Source organism: Vespa mandarinia, chromosome 1 (assembly GCF_050613455.1).
Source record: "Vespa mandarinia isolate Hongniang chromosome 1, ASM5061345v1, whole genome shotgun sequence".
In the NCBI taxonomy this organism is placed as follows: domain Eukaryota; kingdom Metazoa; phylum Arthropoda; class Insecta; order Hymenoptera; family Vespidae; genus Vespa; species Vespa mandarinia.
Window position 1 is genome coordinate 5,327,501 of NC_140810.1, and position 20,653 is coordinate 5,348,153.

The 20,653-nt window shown below is 36.3% G+C and overlaps 1 protein-coding gene across 1 annotated transcript in view; it reads left to right on the plus strand.

The window, feature by feature from the left end:
• The window catches only part of LOC118444947 (uncharacterized), a 291,906-nt gene that overhangs the window by 146,878 nt on the left and 124,375 nt on the right, over window positions 1-20,653 (plus strand). The window lies entirely within an intron of this gene.

Below are 20,653 nucleotides of genomic sequence, written 5' to 3' on the forward strand. Positions count from 1 at the left end.
AGGTACGTGGTAGTTAGAGAATAACACTGTTAGATAGAAAGGAGTGAGAAGCAATGACTTATATGGCACGCTTATAATTTTGAATTACGACGTTCGTGACGGCACGAGGTCTACGTGACTATGAAATTAGCCCCCATGAATCATCCATCCTATCGCTAGGTCACAATTCACCAATGTAACGCGTTCGTGCGTCGATTAGAATCCGATATGTATCGGATATATAGAGCTAATGAAAAAGTAAACGAGTTTTAATTCGCGAGAAACTTTTTTATCGTCGAATATGTCGTAAAAAAAAAGAAGAAAAGAAAAAAAATAGTACATGCTGTGCGTCGTTCTTTTATAATTTCTTTTTTTGATTGCTGTTGTTCTGATGAAAATAATGTACGATTATTTTGTTCTTTGATGACGAATCCTTCTCTCTCTCTCTCTCTCTCTCCCTCTCTCTTCTTCTTCTTCTTCCTCTTCTAGTTTGTTTCAAGGGGAAGTAGAACATTCATCCCTGTCGCTCGTAAAGAATCGCACGGACTCGTAAGGAGCTTAGGTAACAAACGACGGAGTCGTATTTCTATCTGCTCAGAAAAATAGAGTTTATTTGAACGCGTCGAATATCGATACGCCATCCGTGAATCCGGTTGTGGAAAATTTGCCGCATCTGCAACCAACCACAAATGAAGAAAAGTGCGACCCGCGGCGGCTTGTATTGCGTTCTATTTTAACGAGGTAAAGTTAAAGCTACGACGCTTTAACTTTAAACGGCCAATAAAAGACTTATGAAAACCGCTCTTCTCTTCCATCTCCTCTTTCTTTTTTCATCTACTCGATCTCTCTCTCTCTCTCTCTCTTTCTCTCTCTCTTTCTCTCTCTCTCTCTCACTTTTCCTTTTTCACTTTCTTACTCCAAGAAGCAATTTTGTTATCGTCTCGGAGCTCTTTAAAATTCAACATGACTTTAACCTGTACCTCCGTGATACTATAGCGATCTCAAGGTATCTTAATGCGTACAAAAGTCAGTTAACTCGAAGAAAGTTTAATCGCTATGCAAAAATAATCGTTCCATAACTTCGTTCCTAAGCTTTCGATGTTCATTCCTAAAATATTATTTTTTTATTTTTTAATTATCGTTGTTCACCGTTAATGCGCATTAAGAAACACATAAATGGTACGTCGTAATATATTCTTGGTACTAAAAAAATCTTTCGTTTTCTTTTTTATTTATTTTTTTTTTCTGTTTTTTTTTTCTTTTTTTTTTTATTTAAATAATCCATCGAAATAATAATAAATGAGGGAAGGGAGGAGCGATGGGAAAGGTTAAAGAACACGATATCAATTTTGTTTTTTTTTTTTTTTTTCTTTCGATTAAATGAAATAAAAGATTTCAGTCAAAGGTATGATCGTATTTTCAATATTCGATGAGATATAGATAGAATTTTGAACAAGTAAAGGTCTTAGCGAGGTTGAATGGACGTATCCTTTGCGTGTTCTCGTAAAGTCCCATGTCAAAATACGACAAGCGTATAATATATCATGTTGGTCCGCCAATGGAAAGGCAAAATTGTCAAAGTTTGCAACTGTTCTAGGCCCTTTCTCTCGGTTTCTTCTTTTTTTTACTTTTTCTATCCTATATTTCTCTTCCTTTCTTCGAAGGCATACGATCGGTTATATACACGTAAGCGCGTGTACATACGTATGTATGTATGTACGTACGTACGTCGATCGTTGTAATATTTCATCGGGTCTCGCATGCAAAGTATTCCAGTTTTACACAATTCCTTTACTCCTTCCCTGGTCTCTCTCCCCTCCCCCTCTCGTCTCTTCCATTTCCACCTTTATTCGTCATCTTCCGAACACCCATTATTCTCTTTTCGTATCTTTTCGAAAATCGTATAAAACACCGATACTAAAAGTTTCCCTTTTCGTCGAATTAAATTCGCGGCCTATCGCTCGCCATGAAAAAGTAAAACAATTTTTTTCAATAAAAATTCGAATAACATTAGAAGTCGCGTTGAAATTAACTTCCGTTAAATACTATCGATATGTCGACTCAACGCGAGGTATAAACGGGGGCGGGGGCTTGTTATTTCTTTATAATCTCGATTCACAGGTTAATCGGAAAAGCCTCTTTTATGGTGAGTGCGGGAAAATCCTCAAGAGAGAGAAAGAGAAAATGAGAGTTAGGGGAGAAAAAGGCAAAAAGATAAAAGGGGTAGTATATGTGTTTGTGTGAAAGAGAGTGAAACGGAAGGAAGAGAAAGAGAGTACACTTTGCGATAATGAGAATGTGTATCCCAATCGCTTTCTCCTTAATTGTTTCCCTCGGCGATTCGGATGGAGTAATAAACGTTTAGCGGGGTGGAGGAATGGTCGATAAGTGGAAAGGAGTTCTTCTTTTCTCTCTGTCTGTCTGTCTCTTTCTCTCTTTCTATCGTACCTCCATTCATGGTGATTCTTTCATAAAATAAATGAACTCGACGAACGTGAGCGAACTGAATCACGAGACATGTCGGTAAAAAGCTTGATTGAGAACTTTGCGGATTACGGGGTGAACGAATGGAGTAACAAAAATGATTGGCTTCCTCTCTCCGTAACTATTCTTTCTCTTCTCTCTCTCTCCTTTTATCTATCTCTCTTTTCTCCTCGGTGCATCATTCTTTTACGATCAACGAACAGAATATACGTAGTCGTTCCTTCTCCGATCGGATCAAGGTGATTTGCATTTAATCGATATGCGAAGCCCGAGTAAGAGAAGCTCACGAAGAAAACCATCGATCCTGATAAAAGGAGGTAGTGAAATTCGAAATCGCAGCCGGCTCACATCCAGGATAATCCGAAGTGACCACAATGCAACGGTTGATGCATGGTAGGTCCGACAGGACATTGGTCATCCTGACACGGATATATCGCAAAGCCTACATTACTACTCTCCAACCTAAACTACAGTACGGTACTCGTCCGTTTCGTGAAAGCTGCGAGACGTCATTAAGATTTGTTTGTTGAGTACCGTTTACGGTACGAGCCTCTTTAACAGGGGCACTCTAATTAGCAACTTCCTGCGACGGATCAAAAGAATTATCATAAGAAGTCATTCCTAACTTTTCTCGTATATCGTATCGCGTCAACTTTGGATTTTGCCAAGAAGCTTTTACATGAAAGAAAAAGAAGAGAGATGTTTCGTTCTCTCAACGTTACCGATTAGAAATTTAACTTTCGCGACAAAGAAAAGCCATCGAAGTACATAAGTAGTAGTATCCAGATGGTGCGAGCAAAGTCCGAAGTTCGGAGGGTATCTTGGTAAGTAACTAGTGCACCAAAAAAAGAAGAATTAAGTGCACCCGTAGTTACCGTTACGAGCGAGTACTCATAGCGTTGATGGTTAGTAAAAGGAAGAGAGAGAGAGAGAAAGAGAGAGAGAGAGAGAGAGAAGGAGAAAGAGAGAGAAAAGAGATAAAGATAGTGCAAGAGAAAGAGAGACTCTCACAACTACGTTGGATAATTGGAGACTTTTAACGAACCGTCCGACTCTCCGGTCCACTCTTTGTATCTATTTTCTACTGGAAGGATATCAAAAAAGAAAATACGTAGAGTACGAAGATAATGTTTTAGCTTTTCAAAAGATAAGTGGTGAAAATTTCCAAAAGTAACGTTACGCTAGAGAAATAAAATTACTTTCAGAAAGTTTCGTACTTGCTTTTCGTGTGAGAAATTTCAATAAATCGTGAATGAGATTTGCGAATGACACGAATGTGCCTCGTAAAAATAACTTTTTTTTCCCCCTATTTTTATTTCGGGTGATTCTCTTACGTATCTCAAGATGAAAGAGGAAAGGGGTTAAACCTAGAGACGCTCGAACACTATTTATCTAAAGTAAGGACAAGCTCCTTCTATCCCTTTTCCTCTAACATTTCCTTTCCCTGCGAAGAAGCGTACTGCAGCCGTGCACTAAATCACGGTTTGTTCTTGTTGGTCTGTCCCTATCTCCTCCTGACTTCTGGATTCTGGCAAGATCCCCCACCACCACTACTACTACTACTACCACCACCACCACCACCACCACCATCATCATCGCCATCGCCATCGTCAGCCGTCCTGAATCCACGACGACGAAATTCTACGAGAAAGAGAGAAACTGAAAGAAAGAAAGAAAGAGAGAAAGGGAGGAAAAGAGAAAGAAAGAGAGAGAGAGACAGACAGAGAGACAGAGAGAAAGGAAGGAAAAGAGAAAGAAAGAGAAAGAGAGAAAAGGGAAGAAAGAGAGAGAGAGAGAGAGAAAGAAAGACAGATAAAGAGAGAAAGAAGACTTGGGGGAAAAAGAGAAAGGGAAAGATAGGACGAAAAGGAACACAAGGACCTGCCCGTGGAAGATCTGTCCTACCTCAACGTTAACGACTATACCCTGGCCTTGTTCTTCCCTCCTTCCTGCTGTCTTTTCCTACTACTTCTCGTCCTTCCAGAAGTTAAGGCGATTTTCACAGCGGGCTCCTTGCCAAAGATTCCGTGGCTGTTACGGAACCTCGATCCGTACTCTGCCTTCTTACCCTTGATAACTTAGGTCTTAGACGGTACTACCTTTGATATCGATACCTTCAAATATATATATATATATCGTCTTAGGAATTAACTGAACCATAAACTAAATTGTAAATTGAATGAAAATCGTCTTTTAGTTAGGTTCGAAGATGAAACAATCCTTTTATTTCTTCCTTCCGTTCTCGTATAGAGTAAATGATGAATTAAAAAATTTAATGGAGGTGTCACGATGATGAAATAATAGAAAGAGAAAAAAAGTAGAAAGAGGGGGAAAAAATAGTTACGTTTTTACAAAGCAGGGGCCGTTGTCGTCGTCGTGGCTTTGGAAGATTTAAACGAGTTGCCAGGATTAAAAAGTTAGGCCGACGAACCGATGAACACAGGAAAAGTTTAATGGAAAATGTCGACTAAAACGAGGTACCCCCTTTAAAAGGCTACCGAGAACCACCGTCGAAACAGCCCGCGCGAGAGTTAATTCAGCCACAGTGAATGGCCACTATCTCTTCTACCTTTCCAGAAGGAAAATTGTCGACAGTCGATAAGGTTGAGACTTAACGATCGTTCTCTGTTCGTCTCGTAACACTTTTCTTTCCTTCGTTACTTCTATCTATCTATATCTATCTTTGTCTCTCTCTCTCTCTCTCTCTCTCTCTCTCTCTCTCTCTCTTTCTCTCTGTTTCATTTTCCCCTCGACACTTCGAAACTATGGTCAAAATCGATCGCGTTTAACGGGCAAGATCGGCTCCGATAGCGTTCGTATATTCTATAACTTTCCAAGGACATCGTGCGGCTAATTGAAGTCTACCAGTTCCCGTACTCGCATTTTTAGCACAAGGAAAAATATCTCTATTGGCTTCGTCTACTCCGACATCGACGTCAGATAACTGTTCGCCCTTAGAATATAATCCTCCTTCTACGGTTCCTTTTACGACGAACGTGATGATAATCGAGTTCGGAAAATCACAGAATAATTTGAACGATGTCGAGCGCTTCTCAAAATATTGTTAGATATTCAGAAACCTTCGTCCTAGATAATTGTCGAAGGTATGCAAGGAGTCCTAGGAATCGCGTTACCTTCAGTTAAGATAATCGAAAACGGCAAATGCAATTAATTAAGACTCGATTGCACGTTTGTACGCTAAGTAACGTTGCCTAATGGGCGAAATCATTAGCGCCACGAAACAAAGGTCGGCCATGCTCCATCTCCGTGGTTGGTAGACGGCATCCCTCTTCCATTCCTCCTCTTCCTCTTCCTCTTTCTCCACTATTACCTCGGCCTCTGACAGAAACGCTATTCGTTTAAGATGGAATGCGTTCCCATTTAGACTTCTATTTAATTAGATTGCGAAGCTTCATCTCTCGATGAAATCGCAACTCTATCATTTTTCATCAAATTCAATGATATGCGGAGTGGCAAAAAAGATTTCACGATCATTTCAGAAAATACAAATATCCTTTTGTGAGAAATGATCGATACGATGAAATTTCTAGATAAATATATTTTCTATAGGTTATATTATATCATTATCACGTATTTAAATCATCGCAAAATAAATAAATAGCATATGGTAGATTACGTTATTTCGTTTATTTCTTTCGAAAATAGATATTTAAATTCACTACCTTTGATATCTTTCAATTATACCAATAAAAACAATAATTCCTTGACAGATTGTTTATCGTTCATATTCATGCATAGGAATGCCTAGAAGTAGCGTGAAAATTCTCTGATATAATAAAGGTTGAATCCTATGGGAACTCTTGGCAGATTACGCCTTCATCGTTTCGAGAGGTACGTAAAGTCTTTTACGATCTGCCGCTTCGGCACGCGCACTCGAGAACTTATCCAGAACCCTCGGCACCTCTTCGATTACAGCATCCTCAACTTCACTGTTTCTTACGGCTTTTTTAGTTCCTTCTAAAGAAAACCACGGTTCTCTTCTCTTTTTTTTTCTCTTACCCTTCTCTCATTCTCTTCTTATATAATACAGATATCGATCACAAATGGCGAAAGCAATACCTCATTTCTCTTTACTTTATTTTCACCTAACAAATATCGTTAACGAACGATTTTTCCTTATAAACGAACAAACTCGTAATATCTATTTGTTATGACGCGATTATTTTTTATTTCTATATGTAAAAAAGCAAAAGATTATTTTCAACTACCATAATGAATTCTCTAACTTATCGAAAATCGACTATTTTGACATCTATTTAATATATATGATACACATAGACAGAAGTTGAGAAAAGGGACAATCGATCAAATACATCATGATGTTAACGTATAAAGTAATGAAAGAATTCTTTCAAGCAGTAACAGTAATAGTAATAGTAATAGTAGTGGTAATTGTAATAATAGTAACGGAGAAAACTTGTTACGCTCGGGAATCAGCAAAATGGAGAAAGAAAAGTGAGAGGGCGAGAGGGAGCGAGGCAATAGCAATAAAAGGATCTTTTGTACGAATTGGGTCGATTCACAAAGAGTTCGCCTCTACCGGGACTGCTAACTGAATTAGCCCGGACCTTGGGGTGCCATAAATTTCGCATCGACATGCGGCAAGAACAGTCCCGACACTCCTGGGAAAGCCAATTAAGGAGCATGGTAACTTGGGTTTATGGACTTAGACTGGATTCCTGTTGGAATACATTAACTGAGTCACATCTTACGAGTATCTTTTTTATTTTTCAACATGTAATCACGCAAAAACGTAATCGAAGTCTCTTCAAATCATTCAAATTCAATTCACGAATGTTTCCTCCATTGTTTCTCTCTTACTCTCCCTCTCTCTTTTCCTCTCTCTCTCTTTCTCTCTCTCTCTCTCTCTCTGAGTTGATAAAATGAACAACTTTTATCGGTCTCCACAGTATAAATACCGATAACGCATTTGGTTTAGCATTGATCTGAGTTTTTGTTTTGCTCCTATGTATCATTAAGCGCTGGATTGATCGAGGACTAGAAATTCTTTTCTTTTTTTTTTTTTTTTTTCCTTTTGTTTTAGATCCGATATGATCTAGATCCGGTACGGAGAATATAAGTGTCTACGTAGAAAACGAACACGGATTATAAATCATATCTTTCGATATTTTTAAACTAATAGATCTAATTACACGCATACACAGATATACGCATTGAACGTAGCTCGATTAATAAGCAATTTCAATGCTTATACGTCGATTAGACGGCCATACGTTATAATGTTGATTTCGTTTGATAGATAATTTTCTCCGTGCTTTTTTTAAATCAATTTAATTCTTATTACTCGTTAAATTGTTATGGTTGTATATTCGAATGCGAACTTTTCGTTAGGTATTATTTCCCTGGGATGCTTTCAATGATGATTGATCCCACATGAAAGGTATGGAGAAAACAAAAAAAGGGGAGAGATAGAAAAAAATCGAGAGAAAGAGAAGAAGAGAGAGAGAGAGAGAGAGAGACATGACTAGAGTCGCTTTTAACTTATTAATCTTTTGCGGTCCATGCTATTTCTTTGGCAGCATAGTTCACTTTCGTTTGATATTTTAACATAAGTTAAAGTTATTTTGAAATATCAATATTATTCTTCTGATAATTGTTATTTTAATTAATAGAGTATTACGACATATTATTCTAAAGGATCAATACAAGGTCTCGATGAAAAGAAATGATGAATAGAAAGGCGCGAAAAGGCTCGATCGGTGTGTCCACAAGAGTCGAGGGCACCGGATTGGTCTAGCTTGGTCCAACGACCCGGACATCCGTCGCTTTGGAACTTGGTCCACCGTTAAATATGGCAGCCGATGGGCCGAGCGACTAATGTGATTGCTGGCAGACTGTTAGAGGACGCTAAAAGCACCGTGTCGTAAACTCTACGTTCCGCGTTACGGTAGGAGAGAGAGAGAGAGAGAGAGAGAGAGAGAGAGAGAGAGAGAGAGAGAGAGAAAGAGAAAGAGAAAGAGAGATAGAGAGAGAGAGAGAGAAAGAGAGAAATAGAGAGAGACAGAGATAGAAGAGAAGGCTAGATAGAGAGAGCTTGTCGTACACAGACGCGCATATCTATTGGTTGCCTGGTGACCAAAGTTCCTCTTCTATTGCACGAACGAGTCCGCGTTGATGTTCCTAATCGAATTTTCAACAAAGTTATTTTACAAGAGATATTTCTTTTTCTTTTTACTTTTTTCTTTGTTTTTTGTTTCTTGTTTTTTTCTTTTTTCTTTTTTTTTCTCTTTTTTTTCTTTTTTTGTTTAATAGATCTCCAAATAACACGTAAAAGGAATTAAAATGTAAATATATCAATTATTGATTTTCTAAACTCTTTAATTCGAATAAATCTCTATATAACATTAATGTAAACGTTGTTACGTGTTTGATTATATTATTTATTTAAATAATTGGAAAACGAGATCTATTTAATTAATTAATTGAACAAATATGTGACATGATAAAATATGACGAATATCTTATATTTCCATTTCTATTACGTTCTATTTTCCTACTTTGCTGATAAGAAATTAATCGCAGTATTGGATGCACGGAGAAGGTTAGTCATGAGTAATGATGTTCGTCGCTTAGGAATTCAATGAAGTTTCCATGATCGGTCCTCCGGTGCTCCTAAAGCTTCCGCGTTTCCGATCAGCAAAGGTTTCGTCCTACTTTGTGACCGGGCAATCTCAAATTGATCGCGTTAGCAGTACATCGAGAGTCCGTTTCCAGAGGAAGGTATGAACAGTTGGGTTTGATATCGACGTGTAACGTCAACGAGTTGACATGTACACGTTGTCCGAACAGTGACACTTGCTTCCGCACAACGTTTCGTACGTTTTGTCATGGGAAGTTAACGATAACGGGTAACTCGAATTTTACTCGATAGTCGAAAAACTTTATATTTTGGATAAAAGTATTAGTATACATATATATATATATATATATATAACTTAATATTTATAATATTCAATTTTAATTCATTGAATTTATTGAATTTCCAATTTTTCGAATTTTCTTTTTTTTTCCCATCACCTTTCTTTATATATATATATGTAAAAGAAAATTATATATATATATATATATATATAAATATATATTATATGTAATTATGATAATAGTCATTGTGAAATTAAAACAGCGATTCAATATTGGAATATTTCAAAATCAATCGTAAATATTTAAATTTAATTATAACGCAAAGCAATTCGATAAAAATCTAAAATGCGAAATCTTGAAACTTTGCGATATTGATCTTGGAGAAAGGCTTAGGAATCAATATAAATATACGTAGATGTACCGGGTGGCAAGCGCGATAAGAAAGAAGGGAAGATCTTGGCGGCTCCCTTTTGCTCGAAAGTTTCTTTTTTTATCGCTTAATATCGAGGGTGAATTTACGAAATCTTAACTTAATCAGAATTTGAAAGTCATGCCATCTCATTTTCGAAGCACTATTTCTCTTTTTCTTCACGTTTTTTCTTTTTCCCCTTTTATAATTTCGCTCAACCTTTTCCATCTTGTTTCGTATTAATAAATCGCTTTTTACTCTTAGCTTTCTTCTCGTTAATAACCTCTGATTTTATGAAGTGCGAAAAAGAGAAAGAGAGAGAAAAAGGGAAATAAAAAGAAATGTAAATAATTCGTGAACAACACTGAAAACGTTCGATTTTTATCGTTTTAATTTAAATCTCATATTTTATTGTGTTATATTTATATCTTTTAAAAAAAAAGAAATAAATATTCGAAATTGGATGTACTTAAAACGATCATGTAAATATATACGCGAATATACATAATGTAGGATCGAAATGAATTTACCGTAGAATCAAAACTGCGCAAGTTAGATCTCTCGCAAATGTAATCGTAACATGGAAAATGGAGCGTAAACCAAATTACAAGTGCAATCGCACGTAGAGCTCATTTCCCAGCAATTGCGCCATCGAAGGGCAAACGAGCTCGCATAAATCGCCTTTGCTTTTCGTTCCCATTTTTTGTTCACTTTCCTCGTATTATGCAAAAATTTGTAAATGTATAAATCCTATGGAGAAATCGACGAACGACAAGTCAGAGTCCGATTGCTTTTCTGGCATACCGAACGTTTATAATAAATTCGCATCGGTGTTAAACGAAGAGAATCGTTTGGATATTTCAACTATATTTTCCTACCGAGTTCTCAAATGAACATATGAAGCTAAAAGCTGGGAGCACGACAACAGGGAGAGAGAGAGAGAGAGAGAGAGAGAAAGAGAGAGAGAGGGAGAGACCCAGTGAATATTATTAATCAAATGAAATATGCCATATGCCGGATCGCACGCGCATATCCGATCGAATAAATCGAACTCGGTTAAACGCGGCATAAATAATTATTTAACGAGCCCTGTGATACGGCATACAATCGAAAGATTGAAATTAAATACATCGAAAATTAAATGGTGCAAGACGATTACGACCACTGTAATCCATTTAATGACTCGCGAGTATCGAAGAGAGTTAGAGAGTTGACATTGGAATCGAGTTTAGAGATTAGACCCGTATAGAGTGAGTACTTCCCAAAAAGTTGACTTCGTATGATCGCATAAAGTCAATTTGGTCTTCCGATTGCGTATGCAAACAGTCGCGTAAATAGAATCCTTGAAATTTCTAAAAAGTAGTAGTAGTAAGATGAAAAGGAAACGAGAGGGAAAAACTTTTGCGTGATATTTCGCACGGTACGTTTTCATATGTAGGTACGCGATGTTGCATAATATCGCGAAGGAGGTTATGCGGGCACCAAGTGGCATTGTGAATTCTCACCATGGACCAAATGTTTGCTCTCTTATACCCGCGTTTTTCTCTTGCCTCTCTATTTCGGACCTTTGTCCTTTCTTTCTCTCTCTCTCTCTCTCTTTCGGACCTTTGTCCTTTCTTTCTCTCTCTCTCTCTCTCTTTCTCTTTCTCTCTCTCTCTCTCTCTCTCTCTCTCTCTCTCTCTCTCTCTCTCTCTCTCTCTCTCTCTCTCTCTCTTTTACTCCTTTCATTCTCGATCTTTACAAAATACAAAAGAGAAAGAGAAACGTTAACTCTTACGTGCCATGGTAAAATCGGTAGTCCTATTTGCAAACGGCGTATTGACTTTGGCGGAAGTTCGAGGGAATGAGTATACAGTGTTGGGTCACATTATAACATTATAAAACCGAGCGTATGTTTCCTGAAACGAATGTACGAGAAACTTTGGAACGTCCAATATCAGACGTAAGTACTTTAATAAAATATCTTGTCAACGAATGATTTAAGATAGCACGATGGAATATTAACACAGAACAAGTACAATGCTAAACCACACAGAGAAAAATCAATCGTTGGCAAGTAGAACCTTGTGACACCTTGATATTTAATTATGCGTATGCAATAATTTCTTTTAATTAATAAAACGTTAAATATGAAATCAGAAAGCTTATCGAAGATAATGATTTATTTTTAGAAAAAAAAAAAGATAAATAAAAATTAAAAAAAATAAAAAACAAATGTCACACATTACAAGATTTTTTTTTCCCAAATGAATAATAATGACGATCTTTTTAACGCGTGCGAATCATTATTAATATGCATCTGCATTTAATCGATCAATTGAAAATCACGTATTTCAAGGATCATTTTTAAACGATCTCCTCAACGATTATTTTCGCCGATCATAATTATGTCGATCCGTCGATGATTTAGAGACGGAACAAGTGTTACTTCGTTCTTTTTTACACGATAAAGGAAACGCTTTCGTAGGATTTGGAACAGTCACATGATTGTAACTCGTAGATTGGACGTGCATGAAATACAAACTCGGATCGCTTGAGAATGTTCTCTCACGGAGAAACTCGTCGTACAACGAGATTCGAGGATATATGCGCATACCATCTTGGTTTAGCTCGAGAAGAGCAAAGAAGTATGTGTCTATGTGTATGCGTGTATGCATTCTCTCTCTCTCTCTCGTTCTTTCTTTCTTTCTCTTTCTCTTTCTCTTCATTTTTTGAAGAAAAAGGATACGGAATGGAAAGTAGATCTCTTCGAAGACTAAAAATGCAGCGTCGTCGCAAGATATATCCATGGATTTCATAGAGACACTCTTTTAACACCGACAAGCAATTCGAGGGGTGTCGGTGTGTGACTGCACCCATAAATTCGCCGATAATGATCGCAGTACGTCTGCGTCCATGGGATCTACGGTGCGCTATGGGAGCCATAACTTATCCAACACCGTATAGATTGTGCCTGCTCTTCCCGTATATATATGTATACTACTGTACGTATGCCGTATTGAAGTACGTCGTTAATGTACTCGTATATGCAAGCTATCGATAGAGAACACGGAACGAATCTAACCACAATAGATTTATGAAACGGAAGCAAATTCGTGGAGCCACATAGTATATATTCTGCTATGTATCAAGATCCTCGTAATCGTTGTAGTTCTATTCCTAGATCAATCTTAAGGAAAGGAAAATCGTCCTTCGATTCCAATGATGATCGAGATATCTTCTTTCGCTAGTTTTTTTTTTTTTTTTTTCTTTGCGTCATCGCGAACAAAGATTTTACAATTTTATTTTGATCATAGAATATGATAGATATTGTCTGTAAAACAAAATTGAGTTACTACGGAATATGTTTATATAAAAAAGATAAATAAGAAAATAACATCTAATCTATTGTCGTTTTTTGAAATATGTTACGATATATTTTTAGAGTATGTTGGCGTAGACGTTTACTCATGGAGACGTCGTGAAGTCTGATGAAGAACATTTCAGAGAGCAAATCGACAAAGTAGCTTCGAGGTAGACGTCCTTTCAGGATTAAGGGATTTCTGCGTTCGCATCGCCGTAAATGGGTCGACGATCGACGAGCTGGATGGACGAAAAGAGAGAGAGAGAGAGAGAGAGAGAGAGAGAGAGAGAGAGAGAGAGAGAGAAAGAGAGAGAGACTATTGGCGATTTTGGCACATAGCCAGAGCGTGGCAAATGCAAATTTAATTAACCAGAAAGCAGAAGATAACGTCACGTTTTTCGATTCAAAAACGCGACGAGCTCTCGATAGGACGTACGATTCTTCTCGATGGGGGTTCATTCATTCTCACTCCGGCTCATCGATTAAGATCCTTAAGTTTTGACAGATTCGACTAACCAGAAAATACGTATAAATCATTTATAGAAAAGAGGGAAATATATTGAATGAACTATTAACAATGCAATTTGATTGTCTCGTTCGATTACATATAAAAAGTTTCATTCGATAATTCGATCAATCGGAAATAATTCGAAATCGATTAGTTGGCTTTTGTTCGTTCGAAATAATCCCTTTTATTTTATTTCATTTTATTTTATTTTATTTTAATTTAATTTTTTACTTTTTTTTTATTTTTATTTTTATTTTTTTTTTATTTTCGATTAACGGCAAAGTCGTTATTATTATTGTTCGAAATTATTTTCGAATTTTGAGAATTTGGACTGATTTTTATACGTTTATGCGTGTAAATCGGCGCATCTTTCTTTTTTTTCTTTTTTTTTCTTTTTTCTTGTTTCGACCATGAAATACATTCTATTCTTCGAAACGACGTCGTTCCGAGACGGTGAGATTCTAAGAAGTTTTAAAAGACGCACGATCGCATCGGTCGTTACCGGCGTTTTATCGATTCGCGCGAGCTAACGAAATCTTGAAAATGGACGTGAAAGTAAATGCGAGATGACGTGGGCGTTACTTGATGGCCCGTATCCCGAGTTAATTACGTCTCGTACCTATCCCCCTTCCCTATCCTCTCACTATTTTAAGTATTTTCCTTGCTCTTCCCATGTAATACCCATTTCTCCCGAGCTTTTTTTTCGGATTGACTTGCATCGTTAAAGATTTTACGTCCTCGCATGTTTCCCTCCTTAACGAAAGGAAGGAAACCACGAATGGAGGACGCTATCCTTCTACGTCATCATTCTTCTCAGTCGTAATTAAGTCTTGTCGCAGTGGTATGCTTTTCGTTTCATAAAAAAATTCTAAAGAGACAACAACAAAAAAAAAAAAAGAAGAAGAAGAAGCAAAAGAAAAGAATATATCATTTGAAAAACTTTATCGTCTTCTTTATTCGTTCTTTCGTTAATTTCACGAATTTGATATTATCAAAGTCAACACGATTATCATAAATGGAATTAGTTAACACGACGATAATTGTAATCATCAGGAGACTCTTAATGATCAAATTCAGTTGTCCCATAATCATAAACGGGATTTAACTTACATCACGTCGAGAGAAAGGTCTAACCAATTAAACTGTCTTAGATGTTAAGATGATATATTTCCATCGATGCTGACTCACTCCAAGGGAGAGTCTTACAAACGATATATCCCTGTTATAACTATATAAGCCTTAATAGTGAAGGATATTAATGTGCAAGACGTTCCCTTTGTCAGTGATAACCCTAAGATTGTATCCGATTTAAATGTCGTTCTATAAAGGAATTCAGATTGTATTTCGAGATCTAAATCTTAATATACAAAATAATAATTATTTCTATTGCTTTTTCTCAATTATAAATACGATATAAACTTTCTTTCGTTTTCGTTTTCTTTTTTTTTTTTTTTTTTAAATTCTCACCGTGTTAAAATAAGGCTTAAATGATTTCCTTTATTTTTTGTTCGTTTGTTTTTCTTTTATTTGCCATTTATCAGGTAAATTTCAATTATATACTCGTTAGTATATACTTAGATACTTTTTTAACCTATTAATTTTGTACCCTGTTTTACGGGTAGTCCAAGATTATAAGGAAATTGAAAGAGTAGAGCCAACGTGATATCGTCCTTGATATTTTCTCGCTAAAGAAAAGTAGATTACTGGCGTGTCCCTTAAAGCTATAAGAAGTCATTAGATAGCGCGTCCGAAGCGGTGACGTACAACAGATTTTTCAGGCTCTAGAACCCTAGCAAACGATATCGCGTCTCTATCTGGCTGATTGCCAAATTGAAAATTAAATCTAAACAGGATCGAAAACTTACCGGTTCGTAAGTCTCCCGTGAGACACACGAGAATATTTCGACTTTGTCATTAGCTTTCTCTTTCTTTTTTTTTTTTTCTTTGCAGGTTCCTTTTTTTCTTTTTTCTTTTCTTTTTCTTTCGTTTCTTGTTTTCTTTTCTTTTTTTTTTTTTTTTTGTTTAAGAGGTACGTTACGAACTACGTTCGGCCGTAATTCGTGTGTATATCCTTACGAACCCTTCGTGTAAATTTATTTCTGGAATATGGAATAGTATTATGGAAAAGTCCAACCTCGATTATTTATGGTTACGAGGAAAACGTGTCCTCGACCGTAACAGAGCGCAGAACGCGTCGCGTGCCATAAGAAAAGAGGATAATAAAAGTGCTCGAGCCTAAGAGTGGATAATAAAAAAGTCACGGGCTTTGTTTTACCTTCGACGGTAAAGGCGTACGAGGAAAGAGCGGATCGCCATTAGAATCGTGGCACGGATTTCTATGGTATACGAGTTCGTTTTCTTGGAAATGAGCCCATTTAGTCAGAATTTCCTCGGTTATTAACAATTACGATGATAGCTAATAAAGTATAAGAATTATTCATTATTTTTAAACAATTCTTTGCGCCGTTCGGTACTTTGTTCTTTGATCTTTGAGATATTTTTACTTTTGTAATAGATTAAAAAAATATCTATCCATTCAATTCGCACAAAAAATTTATATAATGGAAGCGCAGACTAACAGATGAAAAGTGAACCATCGCGGGAATATGGTACAATGACAGTTTATCTTTGATTTTGTCGGAGTAACGCGCATGGTAAATTAAAAAAAACTATCATTGCTGACACATGTCGGTATAACTGATAAAATACAAAATGTTACCTCACCAATTAGCAAACATCCATTTATAAACTATAAACGCAACCCTCCATTATTCACCGTGCAATCACGTTAACAAGTAAACATATAGATATTATAGATGGTACCGTGATGATATCTTTTTACTGACTATTTAGTCATTTTCTTTTTGATTTCAATGCACGACCTTTTCGATCTCCGTTTGTGGTCCCTATTTATTTCGTTGGGAATTCGATCAGATACCAGTGAAAAGCGTGTAATATCGTACTCCGCGTCGAAGCAACTTTAATTAATAATTCAGAACGCTCGAACGCACGATTATTGTCCGATGAACTTTCAATGGAATAGGTCAATCGTTGTCCAACCGAATTCAAGTGCAACCCCATTTTCCGATCAATATTTAAAGATGCGATGTTAACTAATCGTTTCAACGAAAGGATTGTATAATTCAAAGTTTGATCCATTAGAAAATGTAATTTTCATGACTATTCGAAACTCACCTCTTATAGCTTATAAATATTTTCAATGAGATAAACGTTAAAGAATTTTCTCATTTAATTAAATAGCAATTACTTAAATTAATAATACACTAGATAATTCTGCTTTCGTACAATCATGTTACATTAATTCACTTACACTACGTTATTAAATCACTTAATTTAATTGTCAGTCAAGAAAAGAAGAACCCTTATGACGATCAAAGGAGACTCGGATGATAATTTAGTAAATTCAGAGAAGTCAAATTGATCCTATAAAAGTTCTAATCGCAGTTTTCATTCATTCATTCTCACACTTTTCAAAAAGTTTTTGCTTTAAGAACGACGTTTTCAGAATCTCGAGTCATTTCAGTGATTTATGATTTAATCGTTCCGTTCTAGAGAAAGTCTTGTTTCGATTAAATACTTCATTTGAGTCAATGAAAAATAAAAAAAAAAAAAAAGTAAAAAATTATCTACCAATTAATTTTTACAAGTATTACAACCTGAATGATATTTGAATTACAAACAGATTTCTATTAATATATTATATATTTTTTTCCTCTTGTTGCAGGTAAGTCGGACAGATGTATCAATCAATCGAAACTTTATGGAAGAAAATGGTATTCAGGTATTTGCGTGATCCAATTACAAATTAATTCTCATTCGTTAGCGATGTAACGTGAAAAGTAATTCAGAATTAATGTAAGCTATAAAGAGGATAAATTACATGTTATTATAAATTCCAAATATGACATAAAAGTGATTTGTATTTATTTAACGAGAGAGAAAAAAATATTTTCTTTCTTTTTCTTTTTTTTTTTCCTTTTTTTTTTTTCTTCTTCTTCTTCTTTTCCTTCTTTTTTCTACGTCACTCTGTAATACTTCCATTTCAATTGTTACAAAACATTTTCATATTTTCCTCGTTGCAACAAGTTTGCCGTCGTAGAAATTTGTTATCGATCAGTTACGCGAGAATATCGTCTTTGAAAAACAATGGGCATCGTCGTTGGCTATTAATCCAGCTAGAAAATACTTGCTATGATTTCTCCCGGGATCATTCTCGAGCTGCGGACACACATCCGTAATGTTCCTTAGAAGCGCGAGAGAAATCCCGTGAGTGAATCAACGCGATATAGTACCTTCTCTCGTTTTTCCTTCGGTATTTAATTTATCGTGACTCTTCTACTGCTAAGGAATCCAAGCGTCGTTTATTCGATGACGCACGAACGAGCACGAAATCGTGCTCTTGAAAAGCCCTATTTCTTCTGCCTTCATCATTTTTCGTTATCTTAAAGATTAAAGAGAGAGAGAGAGAGAGAGAGAGAGAGAGAGAGAGAGAGAAAAGAAAAGAAAAAGAGCAGAAAGAAATGAAATTTAAATTCAAAATTTAATACGTTCACGTTGATATCTTTTCTGTATCGTGCTGTACCTTTCCCTTGCGCTTCGTTTGCGGAAGATTCGAGGAAAAAATTTTAAAATGATAAGATTTGTTCAACCTCGGAATTAAATGAAAATATCGTAGAAAAAGTAATACGTGAATTTCGAAATGTTTGGTATTAAAGGGCAGACACATTCGTATAATACCGTGAGTAAGGTTTCACATCTGATTACTCGTATGGAAAATTAAAGAGAGAATGAAGAGGATGGAAGGGCACGGGTTAGGATGACTTTTACGCAGGTGGAAAATTACGAGGAGAGTTAGTTTGGCACACGGATTGAGGATGAAATTCGTACGGGCGTTGTCGGTTATGGCGCCGATTCGTCGTCGCTCGCCGGCGGGTTGCGATAATTGGCCGGTGATCCGAAGCCACCGATATCGCGGATGTTAACTCCACGTTAATGCGATTTCGCAACCGTATGACCGATCGTGGCCCTGCAAAATCGCGTTCACCCTTCTGTCGAATGGCGGCAATGATTTTCGCTTATACACCATCGATGTGTTCGAACTAATCGAGAAGTCTAAGCGGTTCGTTACTTATTTTTTTCTTCTTTCTCTCTGTCTCTCTGTCTCTCTGTCTCTCTCTCTCTCCTTGTTTTCTTTTTTTTTTCTTTACTTTTCTTTTATTTTTTCTTTTTGTCCTTTTTTTCTAGATAGATTTATCGAAACGATCGGTTTTACCATCGATCAAAGTCGAATCGTCTCTTTCGTTTTCAATTTTTCATTCCTATAAAATTATTAACGCGTAAACGACGCGTTATAATCGCATCATTTATAAATTTGTAAAAGAAATGGGTGTTGTAATGTCTTCTTTTAATTTTTCATAGAATCGATATAAATCACGTTTGAAAAGAATTGTCATTCGCAACTAGGTCGCAATAAAGAGTACGCACGTTAAAGATGAAACACTTTCGGAAATTCGATAAAAGAAAAATTCTATAAGCGCGTTATCGCGACGGACGGAGACGGTACCTACCTACCTATCTATCTATCTATCTACCTACCTACCTACCTACCTACCTATTTCGAGCGTCTCCTCCAGTTCCTCTTGCACTTTCATAGTCGTCGTCGGCGAATTAATGCGCTTCGAGAAAGTAGGCTAGCCCAATATCGTTAAGCCGCTTTTAAATCCGATGGAATTACCAGGCGTTCATTCGAAACGAGTTTCTTCTCTTCCTCCTCTTGCTCTTCTTCGTTAAGAGCATAACAAAATAAGCTTTTGAAACGTCTTTACGGTACCACCAACGTGGGACGTTCCTGCCATCACGGTAATTCGACAAACTTTGTCGTTCGTTTTTTTTTTTTTCTTTTCCTTTTCTTTTTCTCTCTCTTTTTTGTTTTTTCTTTTTTTACTCTTTTTCTTTTCTTTTTATCGATTTATCAGTTTTACCTAAGGATAATATCGTATTACGTGTCATTCGATCTGAGAAAGTTCTCCCATAGAAGACAAAAATTCGTATGAACGTTGGAAAATTTATTGGGAAATTCATTATGTCACAATGGCCAACACGATCTTTGACTGTCGACGTTAATTATACTTAGATACCAACCAACGATTATAATCTCGACGTGAACGATTCTAAGAGGGCTAAAAAAGATTAATATCTTTGCGTTACGTCCTTTCTAACGTCAATCGTAAAAGTTCTTAAGCTCCGTGAACTTTACCGAATCTCGTTCCCTTCTCGTTCGTGTCTCGTGGATTCCCTTTGAGATCATAACTTCCTCGTGTTTTTGCATCTAGTAAAGAGAAACTTGTATAGCTTTGAAACGAACCTAAAGAAAAGATTAAACGCGAGTATCTTCGCACAATTTTCAACGCAGCGATATGCTCTCTCGTGGTTTTTGAAATTACTCTTCAGAGAAAGAGAAAGATAGAGATAAAGAGAGAGAAAGAGAGAGAGAGAGAGAGAGAGAGAGAGAGAGAAAGAGAGAGAGAGAAAGAGAGTTATTCGTTTTCTCTGTTTTACTCTTTCCTTTTCTCTTGAACTCTCTCGTATATACCTTGTGTGTGTGTATGTACATATATATATATATATATATATATATATATATATATATATATATCGGAGGAACTCGATCAGGAGTCGCATGACACACGTGTGTAATTTCTTTGAAAAATCCAACTTCGATTAGAAATCCTTTTTGAACCTTCATTCTTTTGCTTTTTCTCTTTAAACGACGAAGAAAATAAAATGAAAGAAAAACAAGTTGTGAATTTTCAAGACGACAAACTATTTGTCCTCTGTAAAAGCGTTGTATTTCGATAATGCTTTATTAAAGGAACAAAATGTCAAAGAAATGTAATTGAAAAAGAAAAATTCCTTAGAAAAAGTAACTTAGACTTTTCTTATTGTTTGACATCCGTTTAAAATCATTATATGTTATACATATATAGATAATACGTATTGAAAGTAA